Genomic DNA, 22,571 nt, shown 5'->3' on the forward strand with positions numbered 1-22,571 from the left:
GTGATTTCTCCATGAAGAATTATAGGTGTTTCCATAGGGTTCTCCTAGGTAATTCACCTCTTCCATTGAAGGGTTCTCAGGATCATAGGCTTCTTCCTCAGATGAAGCCTCCTTAGTACTGCTTGGTGCATTTTGCATTCCAGACAGACTTTGAGAAATCAAATTGACTTGTTGAGTCAATATTTTATTCTGAGCCAAAATGGCGTTCAGAGTGTCAATCTCAAGAACTCCTTTCTTCTGACTAGTTCCATTGTTCACAGGATTCCTTTCAGAAGTGTACATGAATTGGTTATTTGCAACCATTTCAATGAGCTCTTGAGCCTCTGTAGGCGTCTTCTTCAGATGAAGAGATCCTCCAGCAGAGCTATCCAGAGACATCTTGGACAGTTCAGAGAGACCATCATAGAAGATACCTATGATGCTCCATTCAGAAAGCATGTCAGAAGGACATTTTCTGATTAATTGTTTGTATCTTTCCCAAGCTTCATAGAGGGATTCGCCATCCTTCTGTCTGAAGGTTTGGACTTCCACTCTAAGCTTACTCCATCTTGTGGTGGAAAGAACTTTGCCAAGAAGGCATGACTAGCTTTTCCCAAGAGTCCAGGCTTTCTTTAGGTTGAGAGTCCAACCATATCCTAGCTCTGTCTCTTACAGCAAAAGGGAATAGCATCAGTCTATAGACCTCAGGGTCAACCCCATTAGTCTTGACTGTGTCACAGATTTGCAAGAATTCAGCTAAAAACTGATGAGGATCTTCCATTGGAAGTCCATGGAACTTGCAATTCTGTTGCATTAGAGAAACTAATTGAGGTTTAAGCTCAAAGTTGTTTGCTCCAATGGCAGGGATAGAGATGCTTCTCCCATAAAAATCAGGAGTAGGTGCAGTAAAGTCACCCAGCACCTTCCTTGCATTGTTTGCATTATTGTTGTTTTCGGCTGCCATGTCTTCTTCTTCTTTGAAGAATTCGGTCAGGTCCTCTAAAGAGAGTTGTGCTTTGGCTTCTCTTAGCTTTCTCTTCAAGGTCCTTTCGGGTTCAGGGTCAGCTTCAACAGGAATGCCTTTGTCTCTGCTCCTGCTCATATGAAAGAGAAGAGAACAAGAAAATGTGGAATCCTCTGTATCACAGTATAGAGATTCCTTGAGGTGTCAGAGGAAAAGAGAAATAGAAAGAAGAAGGAGAAGAAGAATTCGAACTTTACTTAGATAAGGTTCGAATTGTGCATTGAGAAGGAGTGGTGCTCCATAAATAGAAGGATGTGAGAAGGAGGGAAGAAGATTTTTGAAAATTAATTAAAATATTTTGAAAACATTTTTGAAAAACATTAATTGATTTTCGAAAATCAAAGTGGAAAAGAAACCAAGTGATTTTTGAAAAAGATTTTTAAATTAGAAATTAAAAAGATTTGATTGAAAACTATTTTGAAAAAGATGTGGTTAAGAAGATATGATTGGTTTTAAAAAGATGTGATGAAGAGATATGATTTGAAAACAATTTTAAAAAAGATATGATTTGAAAAACATTTTAAAAAGATTTGATTTGAAAACAATTTTAGAAGATTTGATTTTTTAAACAAAATTTGATGACTTGCCTAACAAGAAAAGATATGATTCAAACATGAAACCTTCCTCAACAGAAAAGGCAAAAAATGTTCAATCAAATCTTTAATTGTTAGTAAGTATCTTTGAAAAAGGAAAGAAATTAATTTTGAAAACATTTGATTGAAAAGATATGATTTGAAAAAGATTTGATTTTGAAAAACTTTGAAAACTTGAAAAAAATTTGATTTGAAAACAAAATCTTCCCCCTAGCACCATCCTGGCGTTAAACGCCCAGAATGGTATACATTCTGGCGTTTAACGCCCAAAATGCACCCTTTTTGGGCGTTAAACGCCCAACCAGGTACCCTGGCTGGCGTTTAAACGCCAGTCTGCCTTCTTCACTGGGCATTTTCGAATGCTCAGCTTTTTCTGTATAATTCCTCTGCAGTATGTTCTGAATCTTCAATTCTTTGTGTTATTGACTTGAAAAGACACAAATAAAAAAAATATTTTTGGATTTTTAATAATCAAAATGCAACAAGAATCAAATAACAATGCATGCAAGACACCAAACTTAGCAGTTTGTATACTACTGACACTATATGAGACACATAAACACTCAAGTCAAAAGAATTCAAAGATCAGAGTAAGAAATCATCAAGAATTACTTGAAGATCTTTAAGACACAAGAATGAATGCATGCAATTGACACCAAACTTAAGATGAGACATTAGACTCAAGCAAGAAATATTTTTGGTTTTTATGATTTTGTAATTTTTTTGTGATTTTCGAAAATTAATTAGAAAAAAGTATCAAAATTCTTAATGAGAATTCCAGGAATCAGTGCAATGCTAGTCTAAGACTCCGGTCCAGGAATTAGACATGGCTTCACAGCCAGCCAAGCTTTCAAAGAAAGCTTCGGTCCAAAACACTAGACATGGCCAAAGGCCAGCCAAGCCTTAGCAGATCACTGCTCCAAAAGCAAGATCAACAAGCTCTTGTGATGATAAGTTGAAACCTCGGTCCAATGAAATTAGACATGGCTTTACAGCCAGCCAGATTTCAGCAAATCATCATGAAACTCTAGAATTCATCTTCAAGAATTTCGAAAAAAAAAAATAAATGCCTAATCTAAGCAACAAGATGAACCGTCAGTTGTCCATACACAAACACAATCCCCGGCAACGGCGCCAAAAACTTGGTGCACGAAATTGTGATCAATACTTTTCAAAACATAAACAATCCCTAGTAATGGCTCCAAAGACTTGGTGCTCAATACCATGGCATAAACACAACTTCGCACAACTAACCAGCAAGTGCACTGGGTCGTCCAAGTAATAAACCTTACGCGAGTAAGGGTCGATCCCACAGAGATTGGTGGTATGAAGCAAGCTATGGTCATCTTGCAAATCTTAGTCAGGCAGACTCAAATGGATATGGTGATGAACGAAAATAACATAAAAGATAAAGATAGAGATACTTATGTATATCATTGGTGTAAGAGCTTCAGACAAGCGTATGAAGATGCCTTCCCTTCCGTCTCTTTGCTTTCCTACTGTCTTCATCCAATCCTTCTTACTCTTTTCCATGGCAAGCTCGTGTAGGGTTTCACCGTTGTCAGTGGCTACCTCCCATCCTCGCAGTGAAAGCTAATGCTCACGCACTCTGTCACAGTACGGCCAATCACCGGTTGGTTCCCGCTCCTACTGGAATAGAATCCCTCTTTTGCGTCTGTCACTAACGCCCAGCAGGTTAGGAGTTTGAAGCACGTCACAGTCATTCAATCATTGAATCCTACTCAGAATACCACAGACAAGGTTAGACCTTCCGGATTCTCTTGAATGCCGCCATCAGTTCTTGCCTATACCACGAAGACTCTGATCTCACGGAATGGCTGGCTCGTTTGTCAGGCGAGCACTCGGTTGTCAGGCGATCAACCATGCATCATGCAATCAGAAATCCAAGAGATATTCACTAAGCCTCAGATGCTTGTAGAAGAAGAATGGTTGTCAGTCACCTTGTTCATAGGTGAGGATGGTGATGAGTGTCAATCATCACCTTCATCAAGTTGAAGAACAAGTGATATCTTGGACAAAGAACAAGCGGAATTGAATGGAAGAACAATAGTAATTGCATTAATACTCGAGGTACAGCAGAGCTCCACACCTTAATCTATGGTGTGTAGAAACTCCACCGTTGAAAATACATAAGAACAAGGTCTAGGCATGGCCGAATGGCCAGCCTCCCAAAGTGAGTTCAATCATCAAAACATGATCAAAAGACTCTCTATCTATTACAATAGTAAAAGGTCCTACTTATAGAAAACTAGTAGCCTAGGGTGTACAGAGATGAGTAAATGACATAAAAATCCACTTCCGGGCCCACTTGGTGTGTGCTTGGGCTGAGCAATGAAGCATTTTCGTGTAGAGACTTGTCTTGGAGTTAAACGCCAGCTTTTATGCCAGTTTGGGCGTTTAACTCCCAATTAGGTGCCAGTTCCGGCGTTTAACGCTGGAATTTCTGTAGGTGACTTTGAACGCCGGTTTGGGCCATCAAATCTTGGGCAAAGTATGGACTATCATCTATTGCTGGAAAGCCCAGGATGTCTACTTTCCAACGCCGTTGAGAGCGCGCCAATTGGGCTTCTGTAGCTCCAGAAAATCCACTTCGAGTGCAGGGAGGTCAGAATCCAACAGCATCTGCAGTCCTTTTCAGTCTCTGAATCAGATTTTTGCTCAGGTCCCTCAATTTCAGCCAGAAAATACCTGAAATCACAGAAAAACACACAAACTCATAGTAAAGTCCAGAAAAGTGAATTTTAACTAAAAACTAATAAAAATATATTAAGAACTCAACTAAAACTACTAAAAACATACTAAAAACAATGCCAAAAAGTGTACAAATTATCCGCTCATCAACCACTCGGCGTTTAAATGCCAGAATGGTATGCAAAGGCATTTTACATGCCTATTTGGTGCAGGGATGGAATTCCTTGACACCTCAGGATCTGTGGACCCCACAGGATCACCTCAGAATCTGTGGACCCCACAGGATCCCCACCTACTATATTCCCACCTTACCTCCTAATCCTATTTTCACTCTTCCCCATGTCACACTTCCCAAAAACCCTTCACTAATCACCTCAATCTCTCTTCCCAATTACCCCCTTCACCACTCACATCCATCCACTCTTCCCCATAAACCCCACCTACCTTCAAAATTCAAAAACATTTTTCCACCCAATCCCACCCTAAATGGCCGAACCTACCCTCTCCCCTTTCTCTATATATACCCTTCCATTCTACTTCATTTTCACACAACACAACCCCCTCTTCCATACCTTGGCCTAACCTACACCTCCCATTCTCCTCCATATTCTATTCTTCTTCTTCTTCTCTTCTTTCTTCTCTTGCTCGAGGACGAGCAATATTTTAAGTTTGGTGTGGTAAAAGCATAAGCTTTTTGTTTTTCCATTACCATCAATGGCACCTAAGGCCGAAGAATCCTCTAGAAAAGGAAAAGGAAAGACAAAAGCTTCCACCTCCGAGTCATGGGAGATGGAAAGATTCATCTCCAAAAGCCATCAAGACCACTTCTATGATGTTGTGGCAAAGAAGAAGGTGATCCCTGAGGTCCCTTTCAAGCTCAAGAAAAATGAGTATCCAGAGATCCGACATGAGATCCGAAAAAGAGGTTGGGAAGTCCTAACCATCCCCATGTAACAAGTCGAAATCTTAATGGTTCAAGAGTTCTATGCCAATGCATGGATCACTAGGAACCATGATCAAAGTATGAACCCGAGTCCAAAGAATTATCTCACAATGGTTCGGGGGAAATACTTAGATTTTAGTCCGGAGAATGTGAGATTGGCGTTCCACTTGCCCATGATGCAAGGAGATGAACGCCCCTACACTAGAAGGGTCAACTTTAATCAAAGGTTGGACCAAGTCCTTATGGACATATGTGTGGAAGGAGCTCAATGGAAGAGAGACTCCAAAGGCAAGCCAGTCCAACTAAGAAGACTGGACCTCAAGCCTGTGGCTAGAGGATGGTTGGAGTTCATTCAACGCTCCATCATTCCCACTAGCAACCGATCTGAAGTTACTGTGGATCAGGCCATCATGATTCATAGCATCATGATTGGAGAGGAAGTAAAAGTTCATGAGGTCATCTCCAATGAAATCTACAAAATAGCCGACAAGCCCTCCACCATGGCAAGGCTAGCTTTTCCTCACCTTATTTGCCATCTATGTTACTCAGCTGGAGTTATCATAGAAGGAGACATCTCCATTGAAGAGGATAAGCCCATCACCAAGAAGAGGATGGAGCAAGCAAGAGAGACCCTTCACGGTTCTCAAGAGATGCATGAGGAAGCTCATTATCAAGAAATCCCTGAGATGCCTCAAGGGATGCACTTTCCTCCCAACAACTATTGGGAACAACTCAACACTTTCTTAGAAGATTTATTAAGGGTGGAACATCATGAGCACTCCATCATTCTCCATGAAATAAGAGAAGATCAAAGAGCAATGAGGGAGAAGCAACAAAGGCAAGGAAGGTTCATAGAAGAGCTTAAGGACATTGTTGGTCCTTCAAGAAGAAGACGCCACTAAGGTGGATTCATTCCGTGTTCTTATTTCTTTCTGTTTTTCGGTTTCTATGTTATGTTTATCTATGTTTGGTGTCTCTACTTCATGATCATTAGTATGTAGTAACTATGTCTTAAAGCTATGAATAAATTCTATAAATCCTTCACCTCTCTTAAATAAAAAAAATGTTTTTAATTCAAAAGAACAAGAAGTACATAAATTTCGAAAATTGTCCTTGAATTTAATTTAATTATATTGATGTGGTGACAATACTTTTTGTTTTCTGAATGAATGCTTAAACAGTGCATATTTTTTATCTTGTTGTTTATGAATGTTAAAATTGTTGGCTCTTGAAAAGAATGATGAACAAAGAGAAATGTTATTGATGATCTGAAAAATCATAAAATTGATTCTTGAAGCAAGAAAAAGCAGTAAAAAAGCAAAGGCTTGCGAAAAAAAACTGGCGAAAAAAAATTAGAAAGAAAAAGAAAAAGCAAGCAGAAAAAGCCAAAAGGCAAGGGTAAAAAGGATCCAAGGCTTTGAGCATCAATGGATAGGAGGGCCAAGGAAATAAAAATCCAGGCCTAAGCGGCTAAATCAAGCTGTCCCTAACCATGTGCTTGTGTCATGAAGGTCCAAGTGAAAAGCTTGAGACTGAGTGGTTAAAGTCGTGATCCAAAGCAGAAAGAGTGTGCTTAAGAGCTCTGGACACCACTAACTGGGGACTCTAGCAAAGCTGAGTCACAATCTGAAAAGGTTCACCCAGTTATGTGTCGGTGGCATTTATGTATCCGGTGGTAATACTGGAAAACAAAATGCCTAGGGCCACGGCCAAGACTCATAAGTAGCTGTGTTCAAGAATCAACATGCTTAACTAGGAAAGTCAATAACACTATCCAAAATTCCAAGTTCCTAGAGAAGCCAATCATTCTGAACTTCAAAGGAAAAAGTGAGATGCCAAAACTGTTCAGAAGCAAAAAGCTACAAGTCCCGCTCATCTAATTAGAATTAATATTCATTGATATTTTGGAGTTCATAGTATATTCTCTTCTTTTTATCCTATTTGATTTTCAATTGCTTGGGGACAAGCAACAATTTAAGTTTGGTGTTGTGATGACCGGATAATTTATACGCTTTTTGGCATTGTTTTTAGGTAGTTTTTAGTAAGTTCAAGCTACTTTTAGGGATGTTTTCATTAGTTTTTATGTTAAATTCACATTTCTGGACTTCACTATGAGTTTGTGTGTTTTTCTGTGATTTCAGGTAATTTCTGGCTGAAATTGAGGGACTTGAGCAAAACTCTGAAAAAGGCTGACAAAAGGACTGCTGATGCTGTTGGAATCTGACCTCCCTGCACTCGAAATGGATTTTCTGGAGCTACAGAACTTCAAATGGCGCGCTCTCAACGGCGTTGAAAATTACACATCCAGAGCTTTCCAGCAATATATAATAGTTCATACTTTATTCGGAAATTAACGACGTAACTTGGCGTTGAACGCCAAGTACATGATGCTGCCTGGAGTTAGACGCCAGAAACACGTCATGATCCGGAGTTGAACGCCCAAAACACGTTATAACTTGGAGTTCAACTCCAATAAACGCCTCAGCTCGTGGATAGATCAAGCTCAGCCCAAACATACACCAAGTGGGCCCCGGAAGTGGATTTATGCATCAATTACTTACTCATGTAAACCCTAGTAGCTAGTCTAGTATATATAGGACATTTAACTATTGTATTAGACGTCTTTTGACCACGTTTCATCTTTGGTCTCAATTTTGTTTTATTCTTCATCTTAGGAGGCTATTGATCACGTTTTAGGGGGCTGGCCATTCGGCCATGCCTGAACCTTTCACTTATGTATTTTCAACGGTGGAGTTTCTGCACACCATAGATTAAGGGTGTGGAGCTCTGCTGTACCTCAAGTTTCAATACAATTATTATTACTTTCTATTCAATTCTCTTTTATTATTATTCTAAGATATACGTTGCACAACACTTTGATGAATGTGATGATCTGTGACACTCATCATCATTCTCACCTATGAACGCGCGTGATTGACAACCACTTCCGTTCTACCTTAGGCCGGGCGCATATCTCTTAGATTCCCCAACAGAATCTTCGTGGTATAAGCTAGAATTGATGGCGGTATTCATGAGAATCCGGAAGGTCTAAACCTTGTCTGTGGTATTCCGAGTAGGATTCTGGGATTGAATGACTGTGACGAGCTTCAAACTCCTGAAGGCTGGGCGTTAGTGACAGACGCAAAAGAATCAAGGGATTCTATTCCAACCTGATTGAGAACCGACAGATGATTAGCCGTGCTATGACAGAGCATAGGACCATTTTCACTGAGAGGATGGGATGTAGCCATTGACAACGGTGATGCCCTACATACAGCTTGCCATGGAAAGGAGTAAGAAGGATTGGATGAAAGCAATAAGAAAATAGAGATCCGAGAGGAGCACAGCATCTCCACACGCCTATCTGAAATTCCCACTATTGATTTACATAAGTATTTCTATCCCTTTTTATTTTCTATTAACTATTAATTTTCGAATCCATAAACCAATTTAATCTGCCTAACTGAGATTTACAAGGTGACCATAGCTTGCTTCATACCAACAATCTCTGTGGCATCGACCCTTACTCGCGTAAGATTTATTACTTGGACGACCCAGTACACTTGCTGGTTAGTTGAACGGAGTTGTGAATTCAAATAGAGCCAGTTATTAAATTTCATACAAGTACAAAGAGCATGGATCACAATTTCGTCCACCAATAACCCACCAAGCTTTCAACTGCAAAGTGCTAACCCAACTTGCAAGGGGATTCAAGCAAAATCATGAAACACAACACAGATGTACAAAAGACATCTAAGGACATCTATGGCTTTTTCTTTTAATTTTGTGCACTCTGCCTTTTTCCGCTCTATGGATTTTTCTTACAAACCTCACTGTTTGCATTTTTCCATGAGACTCAAGATAGACAAAATTAAATAGAAAAATACAAAATGAAGAACATTGAAGGAGAAGAATTTCTGTTAGCTGGGGTAGCTATAGGAACACTGTGCTTTCCACTCTTTTCTTTGCTTCAAGCCCTGGCTGTTCTCCCTTATTTATAGAAGGGGAAACCTCCAAGGTTGATAAACCCATATTTCATGAGTTCTTTTATGCTTAATTTGAGTGATTTATATAATCCTTCACCTACTTATTCACATTAATTGCATGGTTTTACTTTCCCTTCCTTATTATGTCGTATTGTGAAAAACATGTTTCCTAAGCTTTAAAAATTAATTATTTTAATTACCTTTATTTCCATTCGATGCCGTGATTAGTGTGTTGAGTAGTTTCAGATTTTCTAAGGCAGAATGACTTAGAGGATGGAAAAGGAAACATACAAAAATGGAAGGAGAAAGCAAAACGGAGCTTTAAGGAAACTGGTGTTCTCGCGATCGCATGGACGACGCGATCGCGTGCCAGAAGCGAAGATTCAGCGACGTGGCCGCATGACTGACGCGACCGTGCGCCTTAAGCAGAACGCACATGACGCGGTCGCATGACTGACGCGACCGCGTGGCAAGGAAAAGCTCCGAATGACGCGACCACGTGACCCACGCAGACGCGTGACAGAGGCCACGCACCAGAAAATTACAGAACACGCCCCAGCAAATTCTAAAGCCCTTTTTGGCCCAAATCCAAGTCCAGAAAGCATAGATCAGAGGTTATGAAGTGAGGGAAAGCATCCATTCAAAGGGAGCTCGCATAATTTTAGTTTTCAATGATCTAGATTTAGTTGAGAGGGAGATCTTCTCTCTCTCTCTTTTAGGATTTAGGATTTCTTCTTGTTTTAAGAGTAACTCTGGATCCCAGGTTTAATGTTCTTTTATTTTAAGTTTTACTTTTATTTATTTATTCCAACATTTGAATTGATTATTATAATATGATTTATGAATTTCTCCCATGTCACGGATTGTTCTTTGAATTAATGATAATTGAGGTATTTTCAGTTTATAATTGTTCTCTTTGAATTAAGTTACCATTGTTTCCCATCTAAGGATATTTTTATTATTCCAGCAATTTTATTTTTTCCCCTTTTGGTTCTGATTAAGAATTTAGTAACTCAACAGTTATTAAACTCAACGTAATTAATAATCGTTATCTTGCTAATTGAGCTGAACCTGAATAATCCCAACCTTTTCTTAGGAAATAATTAGGATTCAAAGGTCAATTTAATTAGTCCCTTGACTTTCCTTTGCCCTGGTAAAGGTTGACCAAGTGGAGTTTAGATTCAACTTTTTATTATAGTTGAGAGAGATAACTAAGTTAGACCTCTAAATTCCCTTATCTTGCCAAGAGTTGTTTTACAGTTATTATTTATTTTTAATTGCCATTTAATTCACTCATCATTTAAATTACTTGCTTCTTACCTTCTAAACCCCGATTACAACCTTTATAACCAATAATAAGAACATACTTCCTCGCAGTTCCTTGAGAAGACGACCCGAGGTTTGAATACTCGGTTAACAATTTCTAAAGGGGTTTGTTACTTGTGACACCCAAAATGTTTGTACGAAGGGATTTTTGTCGGTTTAGAGACTATATCTACAACGCAACTGTTTTTATGACATTCTTTACTGGCAAAAATCCCAACGTCAAAATGGCGCCGTTGCTGGGGAACTGCTAACGTGTGCCTTATTATTGGTTATTGTAAATATTTTTCTTTTGCTTGTTTATTTATTTTCGTTTTTCCTTTTTATCTTTATTTGCTACTATGAACTCTCACCCCTCTCGCTTTGAGTTTGGTTCTAATATTGTTAAAGGAAATAGAAGTTACAGCAGGAATGTGCATCAAGGTCAGACCAATCAAGGATGGATGGAACCAAGAGGATCTAATCAACCCTTTAGGCAACAATACCCTCCAAGATATCATGGACAACGACCATTCTACAATGCACACCCAGCTGAAAGACATGGTGGACAACCTTGTAACTACCAACAAGCTCCACCCCATGCATATGAACCATCCTTTCAACATAACCTCGAACCACCACACTCACAAGCTTTTCTTCACCATTCGCCATCATATGATCCTTCCTTACCCCAATACCAATCCAATCGTTCCCAATCATCACCACTTCCCTATGTATCATGTCTAAGTCCAGCAAACCGCAAAGCAGAGGATCGCCTAAAAGAAACAGTAATTAAATTTCAAACAACCATTCAACAACTGGAGCAAGCACTAATCCAATAGGCCACTAAGCGCTCAAATATACAAGGATCAACCACAGCTCCATGTGGATAACCCGATGAAGAGCGTAGCATGAAAGAAATACTAGATACTCCAGTGGACAAGGCAGAGAATGAATTTGTACTAGAACAAGTGGAAGAAGCTGTCATTGTTCAAGAAGAAGAGTTGGTTGAAGATCTAGGCGATGCTGAACTTCCTTGGGAATCCAGAATTAAGGAAAACTCCGTCCAGGATGCTACAGTTGATGCTAAGGAAGATACTGTACAATCTCCAAGGCAAGTCGTTTATGAGGAATCAGATGGAATAATCTAAGAAGCAATTTCCCTTGATGATGATATTCACAAGTCTAGCTCTTTTGGTGATGAACTTGCATCCGCAAGTGAATTCTCTGAAATCGAAGAATCTTCCCCAAGTGAATATGAAGATGATGCAGAGGTGGATTTCTCTCAACCTCCAATCTATGACTCAAGTGATGAGGAAGACTGGTGCACGAAATTGCAATAACACTTTTGCAATCCCGCACAACTAACCAGCAAGTGCACTGGGTCGTCCAAGTAATACCTTGCGTGAGCAAGGGTCGATCCCACGGAGATTGTCGGCTTGAAGCAAGCTATGGTTATCTTGTAAATCTTAGTCAGGATATCAGAAATTATCAGGATTGATTGTAAAAAGCAGAAGAACATGAAAAAGGTACTTGTTTTGCAGTAATGGAGAATAGGCTGAGGCTTTGGAGATGCTCCATCTTCCGAATCTCTGCTTTCCTACTGTCATCTTCATCAAACACGCAAGGCTCCTTCCATGGCAAGCTGTATGTAGGGTTTCACCGTTGTCAGTGGCTACCTCCCATCCTCTCAGTGAAAATACGTCCCTGATGCTCTGTCACAGCATAGGCTAATCATCTGTCGGTTCTCAATCAGACCGGAATAGAATCCAGTGATTCTTTTGGCGTCTGTCACTAACGCCCCGCCTTCAGGAGTTTGAAGCACGTCACAGTCATTCAATCATTGAGTCCTACTCAGAATACCACAGACAAGGTTTAGACCTTCCGGACTCTCTTGAATGCCGCCATCAGTTCTAGCTTATACCACGAAGATTCTTGTTAAGGAATCCAAGAGACATCTACTCAATCTAAGGTAGAACAGAGGTGGTTGTCAGGCACATGTTCATAGTTGAGAATGATGATGAGTGTCACAGATCATCACATTCATCCGGGTTAAGAGCAGTGATATCTTAGAATGGAAGCAAGCATGATTGAATAAGAAACAGTAGTAATTGCATTAATCCATCAAGACACAGCAGAGCTCCTCACCCCCAACCATGGGGTTTAGAGACTCATGCTGTGGAAAGTATACAAGAAACGTGTAAAAAATGTCATGAGATCATAAGGTACTGATACAATGTCAAAAGATCCTATTAATAGTAAAAGCTAGTATCCTAAGGTTTACAGAAATGAGTAAATGACAGAAAAATCCACTTCCGGGCCCACTTGGTGTGTGCTTGGGCTGAGCATTGAAGCTTTTATGTGTAGAGACGTTTTCTGGAGTTAAACGCCAGCTTTCATGCCAGTTTGGGCGTTTAACTCCAAGTTTTATGCCAGTTCCGGCGTTTAACGCTGGAATTTCTGATGCTGATTTGCCACGCCGGTTTTGGCCATCAAATCTTGGGCAAAGTATGGACTATCATATATTGCTGGAAAGCCCAGGATGTCTACTTTCCAATGCCGTTGAGAGCGCGCCAATTGGGCTTCTGTAGCTCCAGAAAATCCACTTCGAGTGCAGGGAGGTCAGAATCCAACAGCATCTGCAGTCCTTTTCAGTCTCCGGATCAGATTTTTGCTCAGAACCTCCAATTTCAGCCAGAAAATACCTGAAATCACAGAAAAACACACAAACTCATAGTAAAGTCCAGAAAAGTGAATTTTAAATAAAAACTAATAAAAATATAATAAAAACTAACTAAAAGATACTAAAAACATACTAAAAACACTGCCAACAAGCGTATAAATTATCCGCTCATCACAACACCAAACTTAAATTGTTGCTTGTCCCCAAGCAACTGAAAATCAAAATAGGATAAAAAGAAGAGAATATACTATAGACTCCAAAATATCAAAGAAACATAGTTCCAATTAGATGAGCGGGACTAGTAGCTTTTTGCCTCCGAACAGTTTTGGCATCTCACCTTATCCTCTGAAATTCAGAATAATTGGCTTCTTTAGGAACTCAGAATCCAGATAGTGTTATTGATTCTCCTAGTTAAGTATGATGATTCTTGAACACAGCTACTTTATGAGTCTTGGCTGTGGCCCAAAGCACTCTGTTTTCCAGTATTACCACCGGATACATACATGCCACAGACACATAATTGGGTGAACCTTTTTTTGATTATGACTCAGCTTTGCTAAAGTCCCCAATTAGAGGTGTCCAGGGTTCTTAAGCACACTCTTTTGCCTTGGATCACAACTTTATTTCTCTCTTTTTTTTTTTTTCTTCTCTTTTCTCTTTTTTTTTTCGAAAATTATTTATTTATTTTTTTTTTGTATTCACTGCTTTTTCTTGCTTCAAGAATCATTTTTATGATTTTTCAGATCCTCAATAACATGTCTCTTTTTTCATCATTCTTTCAAGAGCCAACAACTTTAACATTCATGAATAACAAATTCAAAAGACATATGCACTGTTCAAGCATTCATTCAGAAAACAAAAAGTATTGTCACCACATCAAACTAATTCAACTAGTTTCAGAGATAAATTTCGAAATCCTGTACTTCTTGTTCTTTTGTGATTAAAGCAATTTTCTTTTAAGAGAGGTGATGGATTCATAAGATATTCATAGCTTTAAGGCATAAACTTTAATTTTATTAATTATGAATTAAGAACAAGACTCAGAAAATAAATATAAGATGAAACAAAATAAAATAATAAAAAAAACGAAAACAATAGGCTCCTAATGATAGAGGTTTTCACAGAGTTAGGACTCAACAACCTTGATTTTGAGAAGTGGATGCTCCCTCAGCTTGAGAGGAGAGCTTTTGGCGTTTCAATTCTTGGATTTCACGCCCCTGCTTCTCTTGTTCCTTCCATTGACTTCTTGGTGATTGGCCTTTCAATGGGTATGAATTCATCTGCTCCCATCTTTACCCCAGCCTCTTTACAGAGCAAGGAGATCAAGCTTGGGTAAGCCAATTTGGCTTCAATGGAATTCTTATTTGCAATTGTGTAGATCTCACAAGCAATCACATGATGCACCTCCACTGCTTTTCCAAGCATAATGCAATGAATCATCACTGCTCTCTTGATGGTGACCTCAGAACGGTTGCTAGTGGGCAATATGGAACGCCCAATGAAGTCTAGCCAACCTCTTGCAATTGGTTTGAGGTCTCCCCTCTTGAGTTGGTTTGGGACACCCTTAGAATTGGTTATCCACTTAGTTCCAGGGAGGCATATGTCCTCTAGAACTTGATCCAACCCTTTGTCCACTCTCACCATCCTCCTATTAAAGGAGTCAGGATCATCTTGCAGTTGAGGCAACTTGAAGATTTCTCTTATTTTGTCCAGATGGAAGTATATAACTTTCCCTCTGACCATGGTTCTATAGGTATGGTAAGCGGTTCCAGTCATTCTCTGCTTATCTGTCAGCCACAGATTTGAGTAGAATTCCTGAACCATGTTCCTTCCAACCTTTGTCTCAGGATTGGTTAGAACTTCCCAACCTCTGTTTCGAATTTGCTCTTGGATCCCCGGATATTCATCTTCTTTCAGATCAAATTTTACTTCCGGGATCACTGACCTCACCCCATTATTTTGTGATAATGGTCTTCATGTTCTTGGTTAAGAACTTCTCTTGATTCCAAAGATTCTTTGGATTAGTCTCTTTCTTGCCTCTTAAATTGGTTTGTTTTCCCTTAGGAGCCATGATCTTGATGAATCTTGGCTTAGTGATCACGGAAAAGCACACCAAACTTAGAGGTTGCTTGTCCTCAAGCAAAAGAAAAGAGAGAAGAGAGGGGGAGGAAGAGGAAATTCGAATGGTGTGATGGAATGAGGGAGCCAAACGTGTATTTATAAGGGGGGAGGGGAGTTTTCGAAAAAGAAGAGAGAAATTTGAAAGGAGATTAGAGAAGATATGGAAAGAAATTGAGAAAAGGGTGAAATTTTTGAACAATGTTTGTAATTGATTTAAAATAAATTTGAAGATTGGTTTTGATTTTTGAAGATTTGAAAGTGAATGATGAATGATTGAAGTGTGATTTTGTAGAAAAAGTATGGGTGAGAAAAGGAAAGTTTGAAAAAAATTGAATTGAAAACAAAATTGTGGTCCCCCCACCAAGCTGGCGTTAAACGCCCAGAATGGCACCCATTCTGGCGTTTAACGCCCATTTGCTACCCCATTTGGGCGTTTAACGCCCAGCCAGGTGCCCTGGCTGGCGTTAAACGCCAGAATTCCTTTGTCACTGGGCGTTTTTCCAAAACGTCCAGGATGCTGCACACCTGGCGTTAAACGCCCAGAATGGTGCTCATTCTGGCGTTTAACGCCCAAAATGGCACCATTCCTGGCGTTAAACGCCCAGAATGGTACCCATTCTGGCGTTTAACGCCCAAAATGCCCCTTACTGGCATTTTTTCGCCAGTAAGCTCATTTTCTCTGCTTTTTGAGCTGAATCCTTCTGTAACTCTGTGAATTCCTTCATTTTTTGATACTTGCCTCTGTAAGAACTAATCATATACCCTCCTAATGACTGGGTTGCCTCCCAGCAAGCGCTTCTTTACTGTCTTTAGCTGGACCTTCACTGAGAATCACTCAAGTCTCAGTTTTGAGCACTCCTGCTCAAAATTGCCTTCAAGATAATGCTTGATTCTCTGTCCATTAACAATGAACTTTCTGTCAGAATCAATATCCTGAAGCTCAACATATCCATATGGTGACACTCCTGTGATCACATACGGACCCCTCCACCGGGATTTGAGTTTTCCTGGGAACAATTTGAGCCTGGAGTTGAAGAGCAGAACTTTTTGTCCTGGCTCAAAGACTCTGGTTGACAATCTCTTGTCATGCCACTTCTTTGCCTTTTCCTTATAAATTTTAGCATTTCAAAGGCATTGAGTCTGAACTCCTCTAGCTCATTGATGAGCGGATAATTTGTATGCTTTTTGGCATTGTTTTTAGTATGTTTTTGGTAGTTTTAGTTGAGTTCTTAGTATATTTTTATTAGTTTTTAGTTAAAATTCACTTTTCTGGACTTTACTATGAGTTTGTGTGTTTTTCTGTGATTTCAGGTATTTTCTGGCTGAAATTTAGGGACCTGAGCAAAAATCTGATCCAGAGACTCAAAAGGACTGCAGATGCTGTTGGATTCTGACCTCCCTGCACTCGAAGTGGATTTTCTGGAGCTACAGAAACCCAATTGGCGCGCTCTCAACGGCGTTGGAAAGTAGACATCCTGGGCTTTCCAGCAATATATAATAGTCCATACTTTGCCCAAGATTTGATGGCCCAAACCGGCGTTCAAAGTCACCTCAAGAAATTCCAGCGTTAAACGCCGGAACTGGCACCTGATTGGGAGTTAAACGCCCAAACTGGCACTAAAGCTGGCGTTTAACTCCAAGGAGAGTCTCTACACGAAAAAGCTTCATTGCTCAGCCCAAGCACACACCAAGTGGGCCCAAAAGTGGATTTTTATGTCATTTACTCATCTATGTACTAGTTTTCTATAAGTAGGACCTTTTACTATTATATTAAGAGCTTTAAGAGAGACTTTTGGTAGCTATCTTTGTTTTATGCTATCTTAGAGAGGCTGGCCATTCGGCCATGCCTAGACCTTATGCTTATGTATTTTCAACGGTGGAGTTTCTACACACCATAGATTAAGGTGTGGAGCTCTGCTGTACCTCGAGTATTAATGCAATTACTATTGTTCTTCCATTCAATTCCGCTTGTTCTTTATCCAAGATATCACTTGTTCTTCAACATGATGAAGGTGATGATTGACGCCCATCACCATTCTCACCCATGAACAAGGTGACTGACAACCATTCTTGTTCTACAAGCATCTGAGGCTTAGTGACTATCTCTTGGATTCTTGATAACACGATGCATGGTTGATCGCCTGACAACCGAGTGCTCGCCTGACAAACGAGCCAGCCATTCCGTGAGATCAGAGTCTTCGTGGTATAGGCAGGAATTGATGGCAGCATTCAAGAGAATCCGGAAGGTCTAACCTTGTCTGTGGTATTCTGAGTAGGATTCAATGACTGAATGACTGTGACGTGCTTCAAACTCCTGAGGGCGGGGCGTTAGTGACAGACGCCAAAAGAATCAATGGATTCTATTCCGGTCTGATTGAGAACCGACAGATGAATTCCGCTATGCTGTGACGGAGCATATGCAATTGCTTTCACTGAGAGGATGGGAGGTAGCTGCTGACAACAGTGAAACCCTACACGAGCTTGCCATGGAAAGGAGTAAGAAGGATTGGATGAAGGCAGTAGGAAAGCAGAGAGACGGAAGGGAAGGCATCTTCATACGCTTGTCTGAAGCTCTTACACCAATGATATACATAAGTATCACTATCTTTATCTTTATATTATTTTCGTTCATCATCATATACAATTGAGTTTGCCTGACTAAGATTTACAAGATGACCATAGCTTGCTTCAATGCTAACAATCTCCGTGGGATCGACCCTTACTCACGTAAGGTATTACTTGGACGACCCAGTGCACTTGCTGGTTAGTTGTGCGAAGTTGTGTAATGCCATGGAATTGAACCACCAAGTTTTTGGAGTTCATGACCAGGGATTATGAGAGTTGTGAAAAGTATTGTTCACAATTTCGCGCACCAAGTTTTTGGCGTCGTTGCCGGGGATTGTTCAAGTTTTGAGCACGCTTTTGGTAACAATGCCTGGGATTGTTCTAGTTTGGACAACTGACGGTTCATTTTGTTGCTTAGATTAGGTATTTATTTTTTCGAAATTCTTGAAGATGAATTCTAGAGTTTCATGATGATTTGTTGAAATCTGGCTGGCTGAGAAGCCATGTCTAATCTGATTGGACCGAGGTTTCAACTTAACACCACAAGAGCTTGTTGATTTTCATCAATTTTGCTTTTGGAGCAGTGATCTGCTAAGGCTTGGCTGACCTTTGGTCATGTCTAGTGTTTTGGACCGAAGCTTTCCTTGAAAGCTTGGCTGGCTGTGAAGCCATGTCTAATTCCTGGACCGGAGTCTTAGACTAGCATTGCACTGATTCCTGGAATTCTCATTAAGAATTTTGATATCTTTTTCCACTTAATTTTCGAAAATCACAAAAAACCAAAAAAATTTCACAAAAATCATAAAAACCAAAAATATTTCTTGAGTGTTTATGTGTCTCATATAGTGTCAGTAGTACACAAACTGCTAAGTTTGGTGTCTTGCATGCATTGTTATTTGATTCTTGTTGCATTTTGATTATTAAAAATCCAAAAATATTTTTAAATTGTGTCTTTTCAAGTCAATGATAATAAGAATTGAAGATTCAGAACATACTGCAGAGGAATTATACAGAAAAAGCTGAGCATTCAAAAATGCCCAGTGAAGAAGGCAGACTGGCGTTTAAACGCCAGCCAGGGTACCTGGTTGGGCGTTTAACGCCCAAAGAGGTAGCATTTTGGGCGTTAAACGCCAGAATGTATACCATTCTGGGCGTTTAACGCCAGGATGGTGCTAGGGGAAAGATTTTGTTTTCAAATCAATTTTTTTTTCAAATTTTCAAAGTTTTTCAAAACCAAATCTTTTTCAAATCATATCTTTTCAATCAAATGTTTTCAAAATCAATTTCTTTCCTTTTTCAAAGATACTTACTAACAATTAATGATTTGATTGAACATTTTTTGCCTCTTCTATTTAAGAAAGGTTTTATGATTGAATCATATCTTTTCTTGTTAGGCAAGTCATCAATTTCTTTTAATCATATCTTTTCAAATTGTTTCCAAATCATATCTTTTAAAATTGTTTTCAAATCATATCTTCTCAATCACATCTTTTTAAAACCATAACTTTTCAATCAAATCTTTTTAACCTCATCTTTTTCAAAATAGTCTTCAATCAAATCTTTTTAATTTCTAATTTCAAAATCTTTTTCAAAAATCACTTGATTTCTTTTTCACTTTTAATTTTCGAAAATTATCAATCAAATTTTCAAAATGTTTTCAAAATCTTTTAATTGAATTTTCGAAAATTCTCTTCCCTCCTTCCCACATCCTTCTATTTATGGAGTACCACTCCTTCTAAATGCACAATTCGAACCTTATCTAATTAAAGTTCGAATTCTTCTTCTCCTTCTTCTTACTATTTCTCTTTTCCTCTGACACTTCAAGGAATCTCTATACTGTGACATAGAGGATTCCACATTTTCTTTTTCTCTCCTCTTTCATATGAGCAGGAGCAGAGACAAAGGCATTCTTGTTGAAGCAGATCTTGAACCTGAAAGGACCTTGAAGAGAAAGATAAGAGAAGCTAAAGCACAACTCTCTTTAGAGGACCTGACCGAATTCTTCAAGGAAGAAGAACACATGGCAGCCGAAAACAACAACAATGCCAACAATGCAAGGAAGGTGCTGGGTGACTTCACTGCACCTACTCCTGATTTTTATGGGAGAAGCATCTCTATCCCTGCCATTGGAGCAAACAACTTTGAGCTTAAGCCTCAATTAGTTTCTCTAATGCAACAGAATTGCAAGTTCCATGGACTTCCAATGGAAGATCCTCATCAGTTCTTAGCTGAATTCTTGCAAATCTGTGACACAGTCAAGACTAATGGGGTTAACCCTGAGGTCTATAGACTGATGCTATTCCCTTTTGCTGTAAGAGACAGAGCTAGAATATGGTTGGATTCTCAACCTAAAGAAAGCCTGGACTCTTGGGAAAAGCTAGTCAATGCCTTCTTGGCAAAGCTCTTTCCACCACAAAGATGGAGTAAGCTTAGAGTGGAAGTCCAAACCTTCAGACAGAAGGATGGAGAATCCCTCTATGAAGCTTGGGAAAGATACAAACAATTAATCAGAAAATGTCCTTCTGACATGCTTTCTGAATGGAGCATCATAGGTATTTTCTATGATGGTCTCTCTGAACTATCCAAGATGTCTTTGGATAGCTCTGCTGGAGGATCTCTTCATCTGAAGAAGACGCCTGCAGAAGCTCAAGAATTGATTGAAATGGTTGCAAATAACCAATTCATGTACACTTCTGAAAGGAATCCTGTGAACAATGGGACTAGTCAGAAGAAAGGAGTTCTTGAGATTGACACTCTGAATGCCATATTGGCTCAGAACAAGATATTGACTCAACAAGTCAATTTGATTTCTCAGAGTCTGTCTGGAATGCAAAATGCACCAAACAGTACTAAGGATGCTTCATCTGAGGAAGAAGCTTATGATCCTGAGAACCCTTCCATGGAAGAGGTGAATTACCTAGGAGAACCCTATGGAAACACCTATAATTCTTCATGGAGAAATCACCCAAATCTCTCATGGAAGAATCAAGAGAGACCTCAACAAGGTTTCAATAACAATAATGGTGGAAGAAACAGGTTTAGCAATAGCAAGCCTTTTCCATCATCTTCTCAGCAACAGACAGAGAGTTCTAAGCAGAATACTTCTGACTTAGCAACAATGGTCTCTGATCTAATAAAGACCACTCAAAGTTTCATGAATGAAACAAGGTCCTCCATCAGAAATTTGGAAGGACAAGTGGGTCAGCTGAGCAAGAAAGTTACTGAACTCCCTCCTAGTACTCTCCCAAGTAATACAGAAGAAAATCCAAAAGGAGAGTGCAAAGCCATAAACATGGCCGAATATGGAGAGGAAAGAGAGGAGGAGGACGCCACTGAGGAAGACCTCAGTGGGCGTGTACCAATCTCCTCTGAGCCCCTCAATGAGGAACAATGGGAATCTGAGGCTCAAAATGAGACCATAGAGATTCCATTGGACTTACTTCTGCCATTTATGAGCTCTGATGAGTATTCTTCCTCTGAAGAGGATGAGTATGTCACTGAAGAGCAAGTTGCTAAATACCTTGGAGCAATCATGAAGCTAAATGACAAGTTATTTGGAAATGAGACTTGGGAGGATGAACCACCTTTGCTCACCAAAGAACTGGATGACTTGTCTAGGCAGAAACTGCCTCAAAAGAGGCAGGATCCTGGGAAGTTTTCTATACCTTGTACCATAGGCACCATGACCTTCAAGAAGGCCTTGTGTGACTTAGGGTCAAGTGTAAACCTCATGCCCCTCTCTGTAATGGAGAAATTAGGGATCTTTGAGGTGCAAGCTGCAAGAATCTCATTAGAGATGGCAGACAATTCAAGAAAACAAGCTCATGGACTTGTAGAGAATGTTTTGGTGAAGATTGAAGACCATTACATCCCTACTGATTCATAGTCCTAGAGACTGGGAAGTGCATGGATGAATCCATCATCCTTGGCAGACCCTTCCTAGCCACAGCAAAGGCTGTGATTGATGTTGATAGAGGAGAGTTGATCATTCAAGTGAATGAAGAATCCTTGGTGTTTAAGGCCCAAGGACATCCCTCTATCATCATGGAGAGGAAGCATGAAGAGCTTCTCTCAAAACAGAGCCAAGCAGAGCCCCCACAGTCAAACTCTAAGTTTGGTGTTGGGAGGCCACAACCAAACTCTAAGTTTGGTGTTGAACCCCACATTCAAACTCTAAGTTTGGTGTTGGGAGGTTCCAACACGGTTCTGAGCATTTCTGAGGCTCCATGAGAGTCCTCTGTCAAGCTAATGACATTAAAGAAGCGCTTGTTGGGAGGCAACCCAATGTTTTATAGTTAACTATTTTCTTTTGTTATTTTATCTTTTTTGTAGGTTGATGATCATAAGAAATCACAAAAACAATGAAAAAAGCAAAAACAGAATGAAAAATAGGAAGAAAAACAGCACACCCTGGAGGAAAAGAAGCTGGCGTTCAAACGCCAGTAATGCTAGCTGTTGGGCGTTTAACGCCCAGTCTGGCACCATTCTGGGCGTTTAACGCCAGAAAGGGGCACCAGACTGGCGTTAAACGCCAGTAAAGGGCAACAACCTGGCGTTAAACGCCAGGAATGGGCACCAGCCCGGCGTTTAACGCCAGAAATGGCTCAAAACGTGAATTTTGATGCCACTTGGTGCAGGGATGACTTTTCCTTGACACCACAGG

General features: G+C 39.8%; 2 non-coding genes across 2 annotated transcripts; one reads left to right on the top strand and one right to left on the bottom strand.

The window, feature by feature from the left end:
* The first annotated feature begins 432 nt into the window (after positions 1-432).
* LOC130953966 (small nucleolar RNA R71) lies at positions 433-540 on the top strand. Its single transcript, XR_009076125.1, has one exon. It is a non-coding gene; the product is annotated as a small nucleolar RNA R71 (small nucleolar RNA).
* Positions 541-20,333: 19,793 nt separating this feature from the next.
* On the bottom strand, positions 20,334-20,441 carry LOC130953737 (small nucleolar RNA R71). The gene has a single exon (XR_009075899.1). It is a non-coding gene; the product is annotated as a small nucleolar RNA R71 (small nucleolar RNA).
* Between the last annotated feature and the right edge of the window lie 2,130 nt (positions 20,442-22,571).

Source organism: Arachis stenosperma, chromosome 9 (genome assembly GCF_014773155.1).
Source record: "Arachis stenosperma cultivar V10309 chromosome 9, arast.V10309.gnm1.PFL2, whole genome shotgun sequence".
Lineage (NCBI taxonomy): Eukaryota > Viridiplantae > Streptophyta > Magnoliopsida > Fabales > Fabaceae > Arachis > Arachis stenosperma.